Below are 23,189 nucleotides of genomic sequence, written 5' to 3' on the forward strand. Positions count from 1 at the left end.
TATCTATCTCTCTGTCCATGTTTCGAATTTTAAAATCAAACCCCCTTTGTTTGGAGTGGACTTTTCAATTTTCATGTATTTCATAAATGAAAGCAAAAGCTAGGGTCTAGGGTCTAGTTCCACAACTTGCCACGTGTGAAGCAATAGGCCTAATCCAGTACCAACATTTTCAATGGGTCCCACAAAAGATAACTTAACCATCATAAGATCTAGGGATGTGGGATATAAGATCTATAGGAAAGGTCAACAGCCATGGATGGGTGTTTTCTAATGTGGGATATGAGATATGGTGGCTTCCTGAAATATAGACGTGGCAACTTAGACTAAAATGAAAGTTTATTTATTGTAGCAGCTGCATCTTTGTTACAAGTTGTTCTACTAGGGTTTGTGTGGTGCCTTCGAGGTCATCCTAGCTCTCTCGTCTCTTCAATGAAAAACTACTAACAATAATATTAATATATTAGCGGGGATTTATCAAGCGAAAGTGAAATAACTAAAAACTTATAAGGAAGGAATGCATTAAAATAATTAAACATTTATTTTAATAATTTGTTAAAAAATTATTTTAATAATTTGTTAAAATAATTATTTTATTAATTTTGTAACTTAGTAATTTGGATTAATTATATTAATGTTTTTAACAAAAGTAACAAATTATTGCTAATTACTTAATAAAATAATTATTTTTTTATATTTTTTGTTCATGTTATGTTTTAGTTATTTTACTTTATTAATGATTAAATGTTACCTTTTTTTTTGTAAATTTCATTTAAATATTTAAAAATACTTAAATATTAATAAATATATAAAATTAAGCTATAGTCATAATTAAATTAATCTAATCTCAAACTCGGGTTTAAGATTTTGGATTAGTTTTTATTATTAATTTTAATTATCCTATCAATACTATTTTTTATTAATTTCTTAATTTTTAATAGCTTCTAGATAAAACTTGCTAAAATTCATTGTTTTTTATTAACTTTAGTAACTTTTTATTAATTTTATATCTCTACTACCTGCATTATCTGTGGGCTTGGTTTAGACCTGAGCTAGACCTAGCTTAGAAGAAAATAGTTGTTGAAGCTGAAAAATTATCATCTCTAGGTAGAACGAGTCTTATGACATTTCTAATTGGGTCATTATTAGTTTTATTGTTTTAATTAATTTTTATAATTTTTATATGGAACCAAATGGTTTGTTTTATTCTTTTTCATATTTTTTACTTTTTATTATTATTTTTAACTATCCTGTTAATGTTAATATCTTTAAGTAAAACAAAATTATATTTTATTTTTTTTAATTTATGAACTCCTAATTTTTATTAGTTTTAGTAATTTTTTATTAATTATAGTTATTAGGATTCAAATTTGATTATTATTATTATTATTATTATTATTATGTGTTAAAATATTTGTATTGTGCATTAGATTATGAGTTTCTAGATGAACCAGAACCATTTTCAAAATGGGTCAACACAAACTAGTTTAGCTTGTCTTTTTTGCTCGAGTGATAAAACAAGTTTTACAATTTGAATTTTCATTATTTTTTATTTTTGTATCATTTTAATGGATCCCCTATTTTATATAAGTCCCTTATGTAGCATGTGCACTATGCACGATAAAGGTCTCAATTCTCAACTCATAAAGATTATTAATTTTAACAATATGGCTAATTAATTAAAAATGCATTGATACAAAGTTATCTAAAAAAATACAAAGAATAAGTAAAACAAAATGCAACATTAGACCACGGGTTCTATGTGCAACATATCGAACCCATGTTTAAATCATAATATTATTAAAACTATCAATTAATATTTTTTGTATTTAAATTTCTTATTTTTATTAGTGTTTATTAAGTATATTTTTTAAGTGGAATTGAAATGTTTTTAATTAACATTTTAAGGAAACCAAATATAAATGTATTTTAAATTAATAATTGTTTAAAATAATATTTTTATTTTTGAAGTATGTGCATTATGCATAGTAAATGTCTCACAACTCATAAAAATTATTAATTAATTTAAAATGCATTAATACACAAAATTATCTAATAAAATAAAAATAATAAACAAAACAAAATACAATATTAGAACATGGGTTCTATGTGCAGTATATCAAAACCATGTTTAAATCATAATATTATTAAAACTATCAATTATTTTTTTTTTGTAGTTAAACTTCTTATTTTTATTAGTGTTTATTAAGTTTGATTTTTAAGTGGAAGTTTTGTTCCAAAGATAAATGTAATTTAACTTTTACTAAGTTTTGTTAATAGTTATTATTTTTAAGTGAAAGTTTTTTGGATTTTTAAATTAATAATTTTTTAAAATAATTTTTTATTGTTTTATGTTTTATTGTTTAACCTCAACCTATTTAGATTATTTAATTTATTAATATTTTACTTTATTATGTTGTATTACTATTCTCACTCTCATTCTCTTTATTTCTCTCTCTCTCTCTAATAGTGTACAACTTTATTGATCCAATCAAAATTGGTAATGATTACTTTTTTTAGCAGGGACCTATGTAATGTATGAGATTTGTTAAAGAAAAAAAAAAGAAAAAAAAAAGAAACGACAGAAACCAATAACTATTATAAGGAAGGAATGCAATACTGTTTAAATTAATTATTTTTAATATTAGTAATTTGCTATAAAAATAATCTAGTAATTTAGTAATTTGGCTAATTATATTAATAATTTTTAATAAAAACAATAAATTATTGCTAATTACTTCATAAAATAATTATTTTTCCATATTATCGATTAGTGTTCTATTTTATTTAATTTACTTTATAAATGATTAAATATTACATTCATTTTGTAAATATTACTTAAATATGAGTAAATATATAAAATTAGGTTGCAGTCATAATTATATTAATCCAAGCCTAAGCTCGAGATTTAGTACTTCGGGTTTGGCTTTGCTTGATCCTTAACCTAACCAAACCCTCCAAGTTGCATCCCTAAGAGTAATGTGGCATTCGTAATTAAACTGAACTAAAGCGAGTATAACCCGTTTATACAATATTTTTGGGTTTTTAATTATTCTTTGATAAAATTTATTAAAGTGAAGCCAAAGGAGCTAAGGGAATGGGATACCCCCATTGTGTAGCCTAATTATCCAAAAAATAAAAGATCTTAGGCCAAATTTTGGTAGTGTATTAATAGTTTTTAAGATTGCTTGGCTTAGCACAACACATCCTAAGCATAATTGTATTTATTTGGGCATGGAACTAAGGCTTGCTCGTGTTAATTATAATACTATGATTTGTTTACAAATTATTTTTTTATTTAGTTTTAGTTTTGATGGTGCATGATCTGGTGCTCCCTGCTAGTAGATAGCTTAGGCGTCAGGTTAATGAGATCGCTTGGTCGAGTTGCAAGAAGTGATAGAGTGCTCAGAGAGCTAAATCGCACGTACCCTTTTTTGAGGAAGAGGACACCTTTATATAGGCTAATTGCCGCGAGCTCCATGAAATGCATCCAAGATCTCCAACCCATCTGATTCGAAGGTGGCTCCACACCTGGAGACAGATTCCGTGTAAGCTGATAATGCTTATTTAGTCTCATCCGAAGTGGGCAGGACCAAGATTAGCTCCATTAACGTGTCATCATGATCTTGGGAGAATTATAGACATCAACCTACTCAAGAAGGAAGTCACCCGCCACATCGGGTAGGTCGCTAATTGGATCCAGACTAGGTTGGCAGAGGCAGGTCGCCTTTTCATGTCAACCTAACATCTCCCGAGCTATTTGTAGGTCATCCTACCGAGGTGGGGCCGAGGAAGTTGAAACATATGCTAGGTGTTTGAGTTCTGCTTATGTGGTGTTGAGATGCCAATGGATAGTTATGTAGTGGCACATGTCGTGATATCATTAGAGGACCAAATCACCCCTCATCAATTGCCCCCCACTCCCGAGTCCGACGTGATCAACTCGGTAAGGGAGTAGTATTAACCCGAGGTGATTTGGCTCGAGTTCTAGCTTCGACTGTGGTCAGGCCAATGACTCTAGGATCCGATTGGCTCAACTGGTCTAGCTCAGCCAGGAGGTCGTGTTCTAGGAATGGGCAGATGCCATGCAATTGTTAAGTCCCACGGACGTAAAAAATGCACTAAAATAATTTTGCCTCAGAATATGAACCACCGCATCTTTGAGGGCCACTTGATCCAACCGATCTCGACCATCTCATCCTTCTATCAACCACCTAAGAGTAAGTCCAAGTTTGGTCCTACCAAGCTAACTGTCGAGGATGTTTACGAGCTCATGGCTCAATATAGGATCCCAAACCAATTTGGTTATTCCCTCCCCCTTGTGCAGTGCCCTTGGGAACATGATGAGGATGTGATCTTTGAGGAGGCCCTAGGGTTGAGTCTTCAGTTCCCTCTTCACCCGCTTATTCCCGAGGTGCTAAACTACTACAACATCAGGTTAGGTTAGTTTCACCCCAATTCTAATAGGACCCTGGTTGGTACCATCTTGTTCTATCACCATGTTAACTTCCCTTTCGATGTCAAGACATTCGCCGATATATGCCTATTGAAGAGAAATTCCTCCAAGATGTATAGCTACTACCTATCCTACCGCTTTGGGTGTAAGCTGCATAATGGCTTCCCCTCCAAAGTAGCAGATTGGAAGAGGAAGTATTTCTTCTTTGACTGAAGTGGCGGATGGCTGTTCCCACTGACCTGGAAAGAGGGAACTAGGGATACTGGGGAGGATACACTGGGTGAGCAGATACAAATAAGGGTGTTGGTTTTGTGGAGAGGAGGTCAAAGCTAAGTGAGTTCTTGGCCAAAGAGAAACTGATGTAGGTCAAGTTAAGTCCTTCATGTAGGTCATCGTTCTAGACTTGGGTATTTTCTGTTCCCTTTTCTGATTTGACTCATTTTTTGACTTGTCATGCAGGAAACATGTCAGGTGTTCCAACTTTCAGGCTGTTCTAGGCCATGAAGAGGAAGAAGAGGAATGTGACTTCCCAAGAGGCTCCTGAGGTCACTGCTTCCTAGCTTGCCAGGGGGACCTCGCTAGAATCCGAGGCCACCTAGACTTCCAAGGAGCCTCTTCCATCACTCGGGGCCGAGGCGACTGCTGCTTTGGACGTTGAGACTGTTGTCGAGGAGAAGCACACCATCATGGACTTCTGGGCTGCTCTAGTGAAGAGCAAGGAGGTTGTTTTTCCAAAAGAGGTCATCGAGCTCCACGAGTCATGCCCCAATGAGCTTAGTGGTAAGCTCTTGCATTTCCTTATGGTGGTATGTTCCTAACCTTCCCCATTGTACTCATCGTGATTTCTGTTCCTCACATATCTACTCATTTCTCTTTACTTTTTTTTTTGTAGGCAAACACCCCAACACACTCCTTGTTAGGGTAGGCTGAGGGAAGTTTGGAAAGGGTCCAAGCTTCAGAGGAGGCTATAGAGTGTAGGTCTCACCTGGAACAAGCTTGCTAACTCGTTAGCAATCTGAAGGCCGAGCTAGTACAGAAACGAAGCCATAGCGGAGACCTAACAAGGAGGATTGAGAAACTAATTGAGCAGCTGGAGCTCAAGAGCCAAGAGTTGTAGGAAAAGGAAACTGAAATCATAGAGCAACACTTGAAGTTTCTCAATGACGCCCACACTGTCGAGATCCGCGCAGTTGAGGAGTTTAAGACCTCCCCTAACTTCCTAAAGGAAAAAGAGGAGTTTGGGTCTGACACCTTTCGTCAGGGATTCAAGCTATGTTGGATGCTCGTGGCCTCAATGTACCCAAATTTCGACCTAGAGAAGTTGAGGACCTCGACGTGCACCAATGAGATGATGGGTTAGGTCGACTTGGAACCTAACTCCAAGGAGGAAGACGATGTCGTAGGTGTCAAAGGTGGCATGGGTGGTGGAGGTAGTACCAATGCTGATGGTGTGGATGCTATGGGCATTGAGGAGCCCCAAAATGTCTGATTTTCTTGCCTCCTTTCTTGGACCCCCATGTACATATTGTATGCCGAGCCTCCGAGCTCAGCTATCTTAGAAAAACCCTTTTTTTAGTAGCCATGTACTTTTCTTTATGTTAATCAAGTAGTCAATTTTTTGCATATACCATACCCTCCTTTGTGCCTTTTATTTTCTGTTTTAGAAAATAGGCTAAGTATGAAACGAAAGTTGAACTCACGAGGTGCACTAACGCAGAGGTGCCAAAGAGGATAAGTTTACCAAAATTTCGGCTAAGTCAAAATGTTGTCAAACTGTCGACATCTTCTAAGGTCGGCCTAGGGTTCCTTAGATCTTAGAGCGGTTTGGCTTCCCCTTAATATTTTAGCCGAAGTGCCTATAATACAAGTGGGTCCAACCAGGTCGCTGTAGTGGGTGGTCTATGTTTTCGTACTTAGTGTAATTTGTGGCTTTTGTGGACGTAACTTGAAACTTCGAGTCCTCACAGATAGTACCTCCTTAGGTTGTCAACGTTCCCCGCATGGGGTTCCTACCTCCCCTCCAAGGTTTTGAGCTCATTTGTTCCTTCGCTAATCACCCTTGAAACCTTATAGGGGCCTTCCTAATTCAAGCCCAACTTACTCGAGTTGAGCTTAGGTACCATAACTTTCATGAGTACCAGGTTGCCAATTTGGAATTGGCATCTCTTTACTTAAGTGTTATAGTACCGAATTGCTCATTTCTAATATGTTACAGTCCGTATGTATGTTAAGCCACAGATTTCCTCCACTAATTCAAGGTTATTCCGCAGCTCGTCCTCATTATCCTCTTCGCCATACACCTAGAATCATAAGGTCAACACTTTAATCTCGGTCAGGATGACAACCTCTATTCCATACATTAAGTTGAAGGGGGTCTCAACTGTTGCTGTTGATTGTTGTTCGATAGGCCCATCGAACACTAGGCAGATCGTCCACCCACAAACCCTTAGCTCGGAAGAGCTGAGCTTTGAGTTCGTGGAGTATTGCCTTGTTCGGCACATCGGCCCAACCGTTCGCCTGGGGGTGGGCCATTATGGTGAAATTTTGCTAGATCCCCATCTCAACACACCAATTATGGAACCTAATATCCTTGAACTACTTCCTGTTATCTGACATTAGCACCCTAGGGAGACCGAATCGACAAACGATGTTCTTCTAGAAGAAATTTTGCACGTTCCAAGCTATTATTGATACTAGTGACTCGACTTCCACCCACTTGGTAAAGTAGTCTACAGCGACCACCAAGAATCTCCTCTGCCCGATCGCAGGTGGGAAGGGATCGAGGATGTCTATCCCCCACTATGCGAATGGCCACAAGCTGGTAAGGTACCTTAGGTCAACTATGGGCTGATGTGGTATATTAGCATGCCACTAACACTTGTCGCACTTCTGAAAGAGCTCTATTGCATCCACCTTCATGGTAGGCCAGAAATAGCCTTGTTGTAGGGCTTTGTAGGCCAGCGCCTTGCCCTCCAAGTGTCCTCCATAGACTTCATGGATTTCGCATAACACTTGATTAACTTCTGTTAGACACATGCAATGCATGTAGGGGAGCATGAATGACCTATAGTACAGTTGTTCGCCAATAATCACATAGTGATCTAACTATTGCTCTACCCTTGGTGCTGCATTGCATTCCATTGGTAGGGTTTCGTGGCACAGATAGTCGATGAGCGGATCTATCCAGCACAGTTCTGCGGTCATGATGACAGAAACCTCTTTTGCCATCTTTTCTATACTTGGTCGTGGCAGGTCTTCAACGTAGACCATTCTCTTTGTGATGTCTATCGCACCGACTAGCTTCAAAAGTGTGTTAGCCTTGGTGTTTTTAGACCTCAGGATTTGTTGGATGTGCCAAGAGTGGAAATACGGGAGGAGCTCTCTGACCTTGGCTAAGTAATAAGTAAACCAACATAGCGGGCTCTCAAGTCTTGTATTGCCTATTCACTTGGTTAATTACCAGTTGTAAGTCGCTACAAACGACGAGATGCTTCATGTCGACCTCCTTTGCCAGTGACAACCTGGCTATAAGTGCCTCGTACTCAGCTTTGTTGTTTGATGCCCGGAACATGAATCAAAGGATGTACTCCAATTTGACCTTGCTAGGTTTGTAGAGGATCAGCCTAGCTCCACTTCTTCTCTGATTAGATATGCCATCCACATGAAGGATCCAGGGTTCTTCGTCCTAGGTCGGGACAAGTATCGTGTTGGTTGAAGCATCTAAGGTGTTGATGGGCTCATCCTCAGGGATCGACGTGCTTTACATGCACTCAACGACGAAGTCAGCCAGGACATGGGCCTTTATTGTAGAATGCAACTCAAAGTGAATGTTTTATTTGTTGAGCTCAATCACCCACTTTGCCAGTTTCCATAACACCTCAGGCTTTTGCAAAACTTGACTCAGAGGTCTATCGATGAGCATGGCGATAGTGTGCACTTGGAAGTATGGGTGCAATTTGCGTGCTGCTAACACCAGCGAGAAGGCCAACTTCTCAATGTTAGGGTACCTGGTCTTGACAACACACATGACCTTGCTTACATAGTAGACAAGTCACTGCATTCTATCCACCTTTCGAATTAGCACCGACTTGACTACCTCGTCACTCACGGAGAGGTAAAGAGTTAGCTCATCTTCAGGTTCTAGCCTGGTTAGTAGAGGTGGGAACTTAAATACCTTTTTAACTCATCAAATGTGAGTTGACACTCTTTGGTCCACTTGAAGTCCTAGTTCTTTTTTATGGATATAAAGAACGGAAGACACCACCCAAACAACTTAGACATAAACCAGTTAAGGTGACTATCTGACGTATTAGCCTTTGTACCTCTTTAATTAACCTAGGGGGTCACATATCTAGGATGGCTTGGATTTTATCTGGGTTGGCTTCGATGCCTTATCAGTTCACTATGTAATTGAGGAACTTGCCTGGAATGACACTGAAGACACATTTGTTTGGGTTGAGTTTCATGTTATACATTCTTAAAATGCTAAAAACATTGTGCATGTTAGAAATAATGGAGTTCGAAAATTGTGTTTTAACTACCATATCATCAACATAAACTTTAATTTTATTGCCAATTAACTTAAAGAATATCTTATCTATAAGACATTGGTAAGTTGCCCAATATTTTTTAAGCCAAAGGGCATCACTTTATAATGATATAAACCTATTTCAGTTATAAAAGTTGTTTTCTCCTGGTCAGTTGGATCCATCCGGATTTGGTTGTAGCCGGAATAGGCATCCATGAAGCCCAACAACTCAAACCCTGAGGTCGCCTCTCCCAAGCAATTTATCATAGGGAGTGGGAAGCTATCCTTTGGCCAGGCTCTCTTGAGGTTGGTGTAGTTGATGCACATACGACACTTGCTGTTAGCCTTCTTCACGAGCATTGGGTTTGCAATCTAGGTCATGTTAGACAGTTATGCCCTTAGCTCCAATCAGATTGATGTACTTTTGACATTTATTATAAATGAATAATAGTACATAATTGATTCATGTTATATCTAGTGTGTTTCTATGTGATACCCTTAACTTGGACACTAATGAGACTTGTGTTAGTTTAGAATGTTTGTAGCAATTGGATAGACCTGGGGAAGTTTATCCTGCCAAGGTTGACGCTAATGTGCTACCAAGTCGGTCGGGGTAGCTTGTCTCAGCTGCTAGGGTGAGACCCAAAGCACATGTAGTGTGGGTTTGCTTGAAACTCTGAACCAGACAAGTTTCCAATTGTGCCTTGGACCTTGGAGACAAATGGGCAAAACTAAAAAGTTACGCCTAACCCCTAGACTTGATTATGGTACTGCACTAGGTGTTGGATTGGTTTGTCTTTGATATGCCAATTAGTGAGATCCTTAGCGAGGGTTAAAACCTGGGTATGTTGGCACAATTTAAGAATTCACCTAAGTGGGTGATCATAGTGACAAAATCAACCCCTTTGTTGAAAAAAGTGAATGATCAAGGACAACACTCTTTCTTAAGGAAACCTAAACTTTCGGCAGTGGATTTCAAACTTGTCGGGCAGTGTTAAGTGTAGAACCATTTAGGGGCTATATACTTGATGGGATAATCTCACTTAAGACCATAGTCCTTGGGCCTTCATAAGGTGGCTGGACTCAAGGACCATTTAGTGTAAATGTTGGGCCTGTTAAGAGCCCATACTGATGGGCTCAGGGGTTCACTGTGTCCAATAGTGAATTTTGTCAGGCCTTGTAGTAGAGGCTAGGCTGAATCCATATGACTTTTGTGGAGATCAATGTTAGGGTCCCACACCATACAAAGAGAGCCAAGTCAGCAAGCAATTAAAAGAGAAGTGAGCCTTATAACTTAATGGGCCTAAAGCCCATATCAAATTGGGTTAATTTGATTAATTAAATTTGGGGAATCTGGGTTTAGATTTGGATATGGATCAGCAAGAGGATAAGATAAGTCTTATCCACTTAATATTTCAGATCCAAATAAAGATTTGGATTAAAGAACTCTTTCTAATAGGATTAGGAAGCTGATCTTGAAAGGTTATAAATAGAGAGTGGATTCCTTCTGTTAAACACTTTTGCTAAATCCAATTCTTTCCTCTGCTCTTGCTGCCCTACCCTGTTCGATCTCCAGAGTCTTGGACTGATCAAGATTTGATCTTGATTCTGATTTTTTCTTGAAAAATCAGATCTGAATTTGTGCTCACCTTTCTTGCGTGATCCATGCTGAAAGATTGCAGTTCTTGCTGAAGGACTGCTTTACTGATCTTGCTTTACCTCAAGATGCGCCACCTTCAGTGGAGGCAGGATTTGGTGACCTCTTTGGGCGTGAACACCTACCCTGGGAGCTACGTTTGTGGTTTTCATATCAGGTATATCCCTCCCTTATTATTAGTTACAGATATGGTCTGCTTTGTTTCAAGAACGAACCTTGAAAAATGCAGTTTTTTGAAAACATGAAATACAATTCCCGGAAGGGAGAAAGAAAATTATGAAAATTTTCCCAACCATGTTGCATGGTTCGGCCATCCATATGATGGATCTCCCTTCCCTTCAATGGTATCAGAGTCAGGTTCAAGACTTAAACCAAATTTAGACCAGATCTGAACTTGCGTAAATGGGTAGAAACTGTTCTACCTGATTTGCACAATTTGGCAGTTTTCTGAGAATTCGGATCTCAATTTTTGGGAATATGGTCTGAAAATTAATTCTTGATTATTCTGTTACAATTATGGAATGGTTCTGTTATTGTTTCTTGAATATTTGGGTTGTATGTTTGATGGAAATTGAAACCTTTTATGGCGCCAAGATTTGTGCACCCTACATTCTTTATTCTATTATTTTGATCTGTAAATAATTTTTTTTTCTAGACAAAATGTATAGGATTTGATGTGATGTAATTAATAAAAAATTAGGGTTTTCTATTTTTTACATTGGAAGAAGTGCTGGAACGCATGAAGGAGAAGAAGAAATTTTACAGATATAAGATCTGCAATCTGTGATTTGAAAAAAATGAAACTACTATTTGCGATTAATATTTTTCTTGTAGGTTTGAAAATTGTCCAAGATCATCACACTACAGCCCCACGATTATTTTTCTTGCTGTTTTGATTGTGAAATTCGGTTGTAATTAATTTCAGATCATGTTCTTGACAATTACACCATGTATTGGATACCAAACCCTAGGCCGATTTAACCTAGTTTGGTCCAAATTGGTTAGACCAAACCTATGGTTCGATGGGGTCTGTTCTTAGCCCCATGGGTCACATTTCAGATGACCCAAATTCGGTTATGGGCTAAGGGTTTGACGGCCCATCACATGATGCAATTTGGCCCACCGCTATAAAACCTAGTTTTGCTAAGTTAATGCAAGATTTGCCCATTTTCAGCATAACATCTATATGGGCCAAAATGCTTTTTGCAGTTTAGCCCATATACCTACATGATATTATTGGATAATACATGGGCCTTAATGGGCTGATAATGTGCTAACTTTAATTAATTAGGTTTTTATTGTTTATTTAATTGATTGGATCAATTATGTGCATCTAGGTGTACGTGATGTGTTGTAAGTGTTTCGTACATAGGCCAGAAGCACTTGGCCCATGTTTAATCGTTAGTGAAAGAATGGTAAGATCCATCATATGGACACCATAAAGGTTGTGGAATGGGTGGGCGAATTTCAAAAATTTTCCTACCTTCTTCCAACTAAGAATCGAATTCCCTAAATATATAATACAATGTTCAAGGATCCTACTTGAACCATAATCAAACCAGATCTAAACCAAAGACAATGGAGGAATTATACCTAATCCAGAGAAGTAGTATCTCCCAAAGTTGGTGTTCACGCCCAAAGAGTACACCAAGATCCTCTCCTGCTGAAGATGTCATAGCTATATGTGGAATGGAATCAGCAAAGTGCGTCCTACACACTAAATCCTTTGCAAGAATCCTCTAGAAACTCTGAGCACCAAATCTTTCCAGTTCTTTCTGCTGAACTGATATCAAGAAATGATTTCTTGATTTCTTTCCACCAAATATCAAATCTTGTCAGAAAAATGGCAGTGGCTAGAGGAGAACTCCTAAGATGAAGATGGCTGAAATTGCTTCTCTTCTCTCTAGAGTGTGTATGAGATCCAATCTCAATTCGTAGGATGATTCTTTGCATACAAACCCAATGTTCGAATTCTAATCTTGTTCTCCTAGGGTTTTACCTCTTTTCTTCTTGATTAAGAAACATCCTAAGGAGGATTTATTCCAATCCAAATCAGTATTTGGATAGGGGATGATCTTAATCTTATTTGCAGATTAAGTTAGCTTACTCTTGAGCTTATCAGGAGGTCACCAGATTCAAATCTGATTTGAATTTGGTCTCCCATAGTGGATAAGGTTAAAGGCCCAATCCTTTTGCTAACTTTAATCTTAGATCTGCCCCATAAATGGATGGTCATATCAGCCCAGTTCGAATTGGGCTTTTGGCCCATTAAGTGTTCAATGCTTAACTAGTTTCCAATTTGCTGCCCAGTTGGACTTCTTTGTATGGCATGGGACCCAAGCATTGATCTATACACCAGCCACATGGGTTCGGCCCAGCCTTTATTACAAGGCCTAGCCGAATTCACTGAGAAGCCCAGTGAACCCCTTGAGCCCATCATATGGACCCTATGGGCCCAACACTTACATTAAGTGGTCCCTGGGCCAAGCCATCTTATAAAAACCCAGGGACTGTGGGTAGGTGCAAGATTAGCCCATCATGTACTATCCTAAATGGCCTTACACTTAACCTCTCAACCCATAATGATCAAGCACTGCCCGACAAGAGAGGACATCTCCCTCGGCTGCAAGGAACAGTGTTGCACTCTCCACTCACATGGATCCCGGGAATTAAAACCATTTGCAAACATTTCAAAACCGTCTATATATATATATATCATATATAAATTTTGCAAAACAAAATTCCAATGATTGAAATCAACTATCGGCAGTTCGGTTTCCATCAGAGAGTGCATTCCAGATCATTACCTTTGTCCGACAAAGGGGCTGATCTTGCCACTATGATCACCCACTCAGATGAATTCTCAGACTACCCCAACATGCCCAGGTTTTGAACCCCGCTAAGGATCTCACTGATTTGCATATCAAAGATAACCTGATCCAACACCTAGTGAAGTATCACAATCGAGTCTAGGGGTCATGTGTAACTTTCCAGTTTTGCCCATCTGTCTCCAAGGTCTAGGGCAATATTGAAATCTAGTCTGGTTCACTGATTCGAGTAATCACATACTACATGTGCCTTGGGTCTTACCTTGATGGCCAAGACAGGCCATCCCAACACTGGTGGCACACCAGTATCAGCCTTGGTAGGATAAATCTCCCCAGACTTATCCAATGGCTGTGAACATTTAAAACTAGCATTAGTCTCAATAAGTGTCCAGTTTTAGGGTCTTACACAGAATTATACCAAATAACATGAATCAAACATGCACTTTATTTATTTACACTAAATATCGAAAGTACATCAAATTAGATTGAAGCTAAGTGCATACAAAATTGTCTAACAGTTTGTGGCTCTCTACGAACACCATGGCTGAACGCACATCATTGCCATAGTGCCCTAAAGATCTTTGGATGATCTCCCTTCTCAATGGGCCCCATATCAGTTTCCTCCCCAAGAGGAACCATGCAGAACCCTAGCCCATTTTTTGCCCATTTGAATCTAACTTTAAGAAAGTCAGTGAGAGCCACTTTGGTTTGACCTAATTCAGATCTAGGGATGTTTCATCTTTTTCCCTTTAGATACATAAGTGCATGTGATAGGAAAATTCATATGATGAATTCTCTAAAGGCCTTCTGTCTTTAGCATGAAGATAGATTGTATCAATAATGAGGAGATGCACCTTAAAATTGGGCTATCCATTTTTTTATCCAGCCTATTTGATTGCTTCATAAGATGATAGGGGTGTCATAGACTGATGTGGAAGGGCTCTATCCTAAATTGGAAGACTCTTTCACGGTACCTTGGGGTCCATGAATATGATTGGTCAGCAATTACTAGATAGAAATGATTAATCTAAAATGTCAATGAACCTTGTCTGACAGAAGCCAAAGGGAAAGATCATAAGTTGAGTGGATATTATCATTCACATAAAGTGGTGGGGCTTTGCAGCTAAAATAATTAGCTCCATACACCTATGTGATTTTCCACATTTCCGGAGATATAACCGCGTATTCGTCACTGAGATGGAAGGGAAATCTTAGAGATGAAGAAATGGAAATGGAATATAGATAAAAGCCCTTTCTATGTAAATAATATGAATCAATTTTTAGGTCATCGACTAATATTTTGCCTTTTATCAAAAATGGCAAATAGACGATTCACCAAACTGTTGGATGATAACAAGCTTAAGGGACCTAATTACACTGACTGGTTCTGTAACCGTATGCTGGTTCTGATGTCTAAGAAATTGGACAAGGTATCCAAAAACCCTGCATTGAAACGTCTAGGTGACACAGATTCCAAGGCCCATAAGAAGGGATATCAAGAATGGGAGGAGAAAAACTCTCTTGCCCGGTGTTATATCATAACCTCCTTAGATAATCCGATACAAAGATAGTTTGATAAGATCAAAGTGTCCAAGTATATTGTATGAAGAGCATAATCGTTTTACTCGATAGAAGGTCTTAAAATTGTTTATGACCACACAGATGTCTTAGTGAAGGGATGAGAGATCCATCATATGGATGGTCGAACCCTCTATGTAGGTAGGGCAAAATTTCAAAAAATTTCTCTCCCATCTGGGAATCACATTCCCTGTTTTAGAAAACTATTTTTCAATGATCAATCTTGAACCAAGAATTGAACCAGATCTAAACAAATTTAGTAGGAGAGAGATATACCTGATACGAAGATGTAGTATCTCCCAACGAAGGTGTTCACCCCCAAAGAAAAAAATCCAAAGACTACTACCGCTGAAGATGACACAGCGAATGGTGGAGCAGAATCAGTAGGGTTCATCCAACGGACCAAATTCTTCAGCAAGAATTTGGTGGAGGCAATGAGCATGACTTCTGATCAGCCTTTCTCCAAAGAATGATATCAAGACACCTCTTGATCACTTCTACAAAGGAAGGAGATCGAACTGGTAGTATGGTGGCAACTGGAGGAAACGCAGGGAGAAGATGGCATAGTCACACTGGGGTTGTCTTCTCTCTATGTAAACTGAGATTTGATCTCTGGAATTTGGGATGCTGAGGATGAAGTGAATGGTTCTCGCCTTCCTCCTTTTATAGCCTTAAAGAGAGTTCCTAATCTCATTAAGAGTTTCCTAATCCAAAACTGTATTTGGATAAGTAGTTCTCTTTAAGAAATAAGGATAAGCCCTTATCTTATCTGCAGATTAGATCAACTCTCTCCTAATCTCATTAGGAGCTTTTCATATCTGAATTCAGATTTGGACTCTCTGAGTGGATAGGGTAAGACCCTATCCTATCTGCTGATTTAATCCCAAATCCGCCCCATTATTTAACTAGTCAAACTAGGCCAGTTCGAAATGAGCTTTAGGCCTAATAAGTCTAAGTGCTAAAACTGTTTCCAACCTGCTGCCCAGTTGGGCTTCTTTGTATGGCATGGGACTCAAACATTGATCTACACATCAGCCACATGAGTTCAGCCCAGCCTCTGTTACAAGGGCTGGCCGAATTCACTGAAAAGACAGTGAACCCCTTGAAGCCCATCACATGGACTCCTAATGGGCTCAACACTTATACTAAGTGGTCCTTAGGCCAAACCACATTATAAAAAACCCAGGGACTGTAGGCAGATGCAAGATTAGCCCATCAGGTATTACCCTCAATGGTCTTACGCTTAACCTCTCAGCCCATAATGATCAAACACTACCCGACAAGAGAGGACCTCTCCCTTGGCTGCAAAGAACAGTGTTGCACTCTCTACTCACATGGATCCCGGGAATTAAAACCTTTTTGCAAATATTTAGAAACCATAATATATATATATATATATGTATATCTTTATATAAATATAATTTGTAAAACAAATTTCAACGATTGAAATCAACTGTCTGTAGTTTTGGTTTACATCAGAGAGAATGCATCCCCGAACATTACCTTTGTCCGATAAAGGGGATGATCCTATCACTATGATCACCCACTCAGATGAATTACCCAGGCTTTGACCCCTCTAAGGATCTCATTGATTGGCATATCAAAGATAGCCCAATCCGACACCTAGTGTAGTATCATAATCGAGTGTAGGGGTCAGGTGTAAATTTCCAGTTTTGCCCACTAATCACCAAGGTCCAGGGCAATACTGGAAATCTGGTCCGGTTTAGGGTTTCAAGTAAACCTACACTGTGTGTACCTTGGGTCTCACCCTGGCAGCTGAGACAGGCCACCCCAACATTTGGCAGTACATCAGTGTCAGCCTTAACAGGATAAATCTCGCCAGACTTATCCTATGGTTGTGAACATTCTAAACTAACACGAGTCTCATAAGTGTCCAGTTTAAGGGTATTACACAAAAACACACCACTATAACATGAATCAAATATGTACTTTATTCATTTACAATAAATGTCATAATGTACATCAATCTAATTGGAGCTAAGGGCATACATTGTCTAACACTTAGAACCAACAGGTTCATGACCGTTGTCTTAAAATGGTAGGCTATATCAATGAACCAGAAGTTCTCAGATCTAGGCTAGATGATGACACCAAGACGGATGCCGTCTTAAATTCACTGCCTTCCTCCTTCAATTAGTTCATCATGAACTACAACATGAATAAGCTAAAAGGTTAGCCTTAAGGAACTCAACAATATATTGCAGAGGGTTGAAGAACTAATAAAGAATGACAGACCGATAACCATGCTTGTTGAAGGTGGCAAGTTGGGCAAGAAAAAGAGGAAGGTTAAGAAGAAGCCTCAAAAGAAAGCTAGCAAACAAAAAAAAGTAGAAAAAGGACAAGGCATCGGATGCGTGCCATTTCTACAAGTAGACCAGTCACTAGAAAATGAAATGTCCTCAGTATTTGAATACCAAGAAGAAAGGTAACTTTGAATCTTTTGTCATAGAGACCAATTTGCTGGTCACTTCTACATCTTGGTGTATTGACTCCGGGGCTTTTACTCATGCATGTAACACATTGCGGGGGTTCAAGACAAGTAGAAGGCTGAATAACAAATTCCTCACTTACAGAGAATTTGAGAATGGTCTCTATGTTCTCTATGTTCTCTATCCTTCTCTAGAAACAAACATAACCAAAACTACGTTGGAAATTATCCCCAAGAAAAGATTTGCCAGAAGAAGACCCAGTTGCCACTTCGACGTGGGTGAAGTTCAGGAGTAGACTACGAGTCCCACCCAAAGCCTAAGGGCCACAAGAAGACCCAGTTGCCACTTTGGTGTGGGCGAAGTTCAGGAGTGGACTACGAGTCCCTCCCAAAGCCTAAGGGCCACAGGAAGACCTAGTTGCCACTTCGGCATGGGCAAAGTTCAGGAGTGCACTACTAGTCCCACCCAAAGCCTAAGGGCCACAGGAAGACCCAGTTGCCACTTCGGCGTGGGTGAAGTTCAGGAGTGGACTACGAGTCCCTCCCAAAGCCTAAAAGCCACAGGAAGACCCAATTGCCACTTCGGCGTGGGTGAAGTTCAGGAGTGGACTACGAGTCCCTCCCAAAGCCTAAGGGCCACAAGAAAACCTAGTTGCCACTTCGGTGTGGGCAAACTTCAGGAGTGGACTACGAGTCCCTCCCAAAGCCTAAGGGCCACAGGAAGACCCAGTTGCCACTTCGGCATGGGCGAAGTTCAGGAGTGGACTACGAGTCCCTCCCAAAGCCTAAGGGTCGCAACAAGACCTAGTTGCCACTTCGGCATGGGCGAAGTTCAGGAGTGGACTACAGGTCGCTCCCAGAGCCTAAGGGCCAAAAATGTCAAACTGACAGGGACCTAGGCGCTACATAAGACCTAGTTAACTCGCTGGCATAAGCAAGTTACTTTGAGTACCTAAGGTAAAGACAGGCCGAGCATAAACCCTACGATGTCTATACCATCTCGGCAATAGTTGCAGTTTAGGTCCGTCAGGGAACCAACACTTAAACAACCCATATGTGAACAAGCTCGGGGCGAAAAAAAAATCACCTTGGTTACCCTTACTCGTTACCAAGCTCAGTAACTCAATAGTTTGGGGCAACCTGAGTAGTTCGGAGTAACAAACACTTAGGAAAATTTTATTTTGGTTATCCTTATTGGTTATCTTATTTGGTAGCTCGACAATTCGGGTAACCTATATAGTAAATTGCCCAGTTTGGGACTCACTCACACTTAGAGCTATTTTTCACTCAGGTTACCCAGAAACAATATATTTCATTAATGAAAAAGTTTCAAGTACAGGAATTTTACTATGGCCCGAGCTCAACGGCTTTGGGGCATACATCCACAATTCAAAAAGAAAGAAGAAAGAGAAAGAATGACAAGCTATCACACAGAGGGGTCCACCACTTCAATTTCGTCATCTCTCTCCTCCCTTGGGGAGTCAGGCTCCTCGTCTGATGCCTTGGCCACCCCAGAGTCTAAGCCTGTCATTGTGATGCCACCAAGGTCGAGGTCAGGGAACTTCTGCCAGATCAAGTACCGACACAACTTGAACCCAGAGCTATAGAAGCTCGAGCCATATTGGACTTGTAGGGCCTTGAACTCTAGGGATTCCTTGAAGCTCTCGATGGCCTTTTTTCTTTCTTTTGTGATAGCGGCCTCGAAGATTTCATTACGCTCTCTAACCATGGCCTCGAGATTCTTGACCTCTCGCTGAAGCCACACCTTCTCAGCCAGCGTGGAGATTTGCCCTTCCTGGGACAAGATCAGCTGCTTCTGGGCCTCCGCCCCCTTCTTGGCTCTAAGTACCTCGCCCCGGGTCAGGTCCAGCTCACGGTGGAGCTTTTGTACCTCTGCCTTGGCGTCACGAGCTTCCTTTATACAGATCACCGATTGGTAGGCTAGCGCGTGACCAACAGAGTTAGCCTACCAAAAGAAAACTAAGGTTAGTAAAAAAATGCTTACCACCATACAATGATTGGCGATTAACCCCAAAAGCTGGCTCGAAGACATCTCCGTCCACCTCACGACTTCATTCTGGAAGATGGAATCCTGACTCTTACGCATGGTGAGCACGTGGTCCATAATGCTCTCTTGCGAGCTCGAAAAACTACTCTCTGGTACAATACCCGCCTCCACGGGTGCAGACAAAATCTCCTACTCTTGGTGGTGAGCTCCTTCATGATGATCCTCATCGGTAACCGCCTCGGGAGTAGCAGGTCGGACTCTTCCTGGGGTGGCCCAGTGGAGACCGGCTCCACGATTAAGACCTCAGATGAAAGACTAGCCTCCTGGCGCACTCTCTTCGTAGCCCTCTTCTTCCCCTTCTGGGAGTTGCTCAAGAGACTTTCTGCATTGATCGGCATGGTAACTAGAAAAATAAAAAATAAGATTAGCCACAAACTAATCAGAAACTTAAGAAAGCAAAAACCCAAGGTGACCTACCAGGACTCAAGCCGACCTGCACGAGCTTGTCTTCGACAAGGTAGTCCGCGCAGAGGAAGCCAAGCTTCACCTAAGACTTAAGCATTTGCCTTGTCTTCAGGGCCAGTCTAACACCAGAATCTTGAATCGCCGACCTCCAATGGGTTGGGAAAGGCCACCCCTCGGGGTTACGGACCACAAAGTAATCTTGTTTCCAAGTCGGGATCCTGTTGGGGAGTTCATGCAATAGCTTATAGCTCGAGCGAGGAGACAGGTAATAGGTTCTCCTATGCTCGGGAAGAGCACAAGAATATTTTTTCTTAATCGACAAAATAAAAGAAAAGATCTCAAGGTTGAAGCGAAGACAGTACTCATAAAAAAGTGCAATGGTCCCTACGAAGTTGCGGATGGAGTTTGGGTGTAACTGGTCTATGGTAATACCAAAAAACTTCAAGACCTCTACAATTAAGGGGTGGAAAGGAAGACGAAGACCAGCTATGAGCTGCTCTTCAAAAATCACAATCTCGTTGTACCAATGCACTAAGGCCTGGAGCCGGTCCAAGGTCATTTTTGAAGGGCCAAAGTTGTCCGACACGCGACCTTGATAAGAAGTGGATGCCAAACTACCCAAGGCCTCTTGCGCCTCCCGGGGTGACTATACCTTGAGAAGGCCATGGACTGCCTCTAAGCCCGAAGTAGCCTCGTCTCGGCTACCGACCTGGGCCAAGGTACCCTCCTCGGCCTCATCTAAAAGACTATCAAAACTAGAAGACATGGAACTGAACCGAACTAAAAAGAAAGACGAAGGGGAACTCACCAAAGAGGGACGACTGAACTGGAAGAAAGTGGCGAACTAGAAAACTCAAGCTAAAAAAGCTAAGCGCGACCTCAGATCGAAGACTAACAAGCTTGTGGCGAAGGAAATGAGTCACGTGTCTCCCTATGTGTAACCAATGTATCAAAGAAGCAACGGTCAAGATCAAAGCAATCTGATGGCTCCTAAGAAAACCAGATGCACGACCCTTGAGACAAAAAATGGTTTAGCGCGTTTTTCAGCGTCCACGAAGCCTATAGGTCACTTGATGTCCGCGCGTGAACCGCACATGACCAATTGGACAAAGCAGCCTGACTTCAAGCCAAATCCACCTGGCACATTGCGAACTCCTCAAACCAGGTCAAGACCCCTAGCTTGAGGAGTTGGGAGCAATTGATGAAGGAGAATTTGGCCCAACCTCATGACAGGGAGACACGTGGACATGACTTGGCACAAGCGACAACTCAGCATGACCAGTTTGCTACAAGATGACCTTGGGTGCCCTGATACCCCGACAGATGAACCACCTTGGTCAGGACTACTTCGGGACAAGTGTACCTCGGTACAAGATCTCACCAGGATCACCTTGGTCCAAGGGCACTTTGACATTCATGTCAGGATGGACCTAAGGAGCACGAGCTCAAGAAGCTTGTTACCAATCGGCTCGCCATCAAGCAGCCTGGTACCCTATGGGCAGCTCGCCTACCGTTTGGACCTCCGCATGGCAACCTCGAGGAGCACACCTCCGTACTCTGCATCCCACAGGACCATACTTTGTAATGGTTACATTAGTTCACCAACTCCTCGGTTCAAACGGGAAGGGACAATCTTACCGTTTGATGGCGTTTTACCCACCTAACACGCAAGCGAGTCCCATCACAGCAGGGATCCAGTAACCATTCCACCAACCCGCATGGACTCCAGTATATAAAGACTCTGCCCTCCCCAGGGGCGAGGGTACGCTCTATTATTATTTTTGTGTGTGTAATCTTTGCTCTCTAGCTCTCTCACTGCTATCACCTCCAAGCTCTCTACTACCACTGTTCTAACTTAGCCATCGGAGTGTCCCCGCCGGGTGAGCCACCCCAAGATCTCTGACTCTATCTCTTTCAGGAACCCCAGTTCTCGTCGTTGCTGGTAGCCAAATCATATCCAATAGGGAGCAGTCGGATTACACCACATCAGTTACTTATTCTATGACCCAAAAGAGCAAAAGATGTTTTGTAGTCAAAATGCCTACTTCTTGGAAGAAGACTACATCCCAGACAATCATCATCAGGAAATTGTTCTTGATGAGGAGAGCCTAGGAGTATTGGGAGATGTCCCACAGTCTCCAGATAATAACCAACCTAGAAGATCTACCTGGGTTTCTAGGCCTCCAGTTCGTTACGACTATGATAAAGAAAGTTACTTAATGGAAGCCACGATCAATGAGAAACAAAAAAGGTCTTGGAAGAAGACTACATAGATTCCTTGAAGTGGGTAGATGCCATGAAAGCTGAGATGGACTCAATGGAAACAAAAAAGGTCTGGACTCTCGTAGACCCACCCCCTAGGGTGAAATCAAGTGGTTGCAAATGGATCTACAAGAATAAGAAGGGCCATGATGGGAAGATTGAAACCTATAAAGCTTGTCTTGTAGCGAAGGGGTACACTCAGAAAGAGGGAACCGATTATGAGGAAACCTTTTCGCCTGTGGCCATGCTTAAATCCCTAAGGATCTTGCTAGTTGTAGCAACACACTATGACTATGAAATTTGGCAAATGGATGTCAAAACCGCGTTCCTGAATGGAGATCTTACTGAACATATCTACATGCAACAATTTCAAGGATTCCTTGCTGCAGGCCAGTAACACATGGTGTGTAAACTCAACCGATTCATCTATGGACTTAAGCAAACTGCTAGGAGCTGGAACATCAGGTTTGACTCTATTGCCAAATAGTTTGACTTTAAGCAGTATCCAGATGAGCCCTGTGTTTACATTCTACTCATTGGGAATGATGTAAGAATGTTAACTACGGTGAAGGTATGGCTCTCGTAGCAATTCTCCATGAAAGATCTTGGAGAAGCCTCCTATATCTTGCGACTTCGACTCTATAGGGATAGATCAAAGAGAATAATAGGATTATCCCAATCTACTTAGATTGACAAGATTGTCAAAAGATACAATATGGAGAACTCCAAGAAGGGATTTATTCTTTTCAAACACAAAGTCACTCTCTCCAAGGGTATGTCTCCCAAGACTCCTGAGGAGATTGAGGGCATGAGAGAGGTTCCTTATGCCTCAGTCATAGGGACCATCATTTATGCCATGTTGTGCACTTAGCCAGACATTGCTCAGGTAGTGAGTGTGGTAAGTAGATACCAATCAAAAGTAGGACAGGAGCACTGGACAGTTGTGAAAAACATACTTAAA

The sequence above is a fragment of the Nelumbo lutea genome, chromosome 3 (genome assembly GCF_056320005.1).
Source record: "Nelumbo lutea isolate HS-2025 chromosome 3, American lotus-T2T, whole genome shotgun sequence".
Taxonomy (NCBI): Eukaryota; Viridiplantae; Streptophyta; class Magnoliopsida; order Proteales; family Nelumbonaceae; genus Nelumbo; species Nelumbo lutea.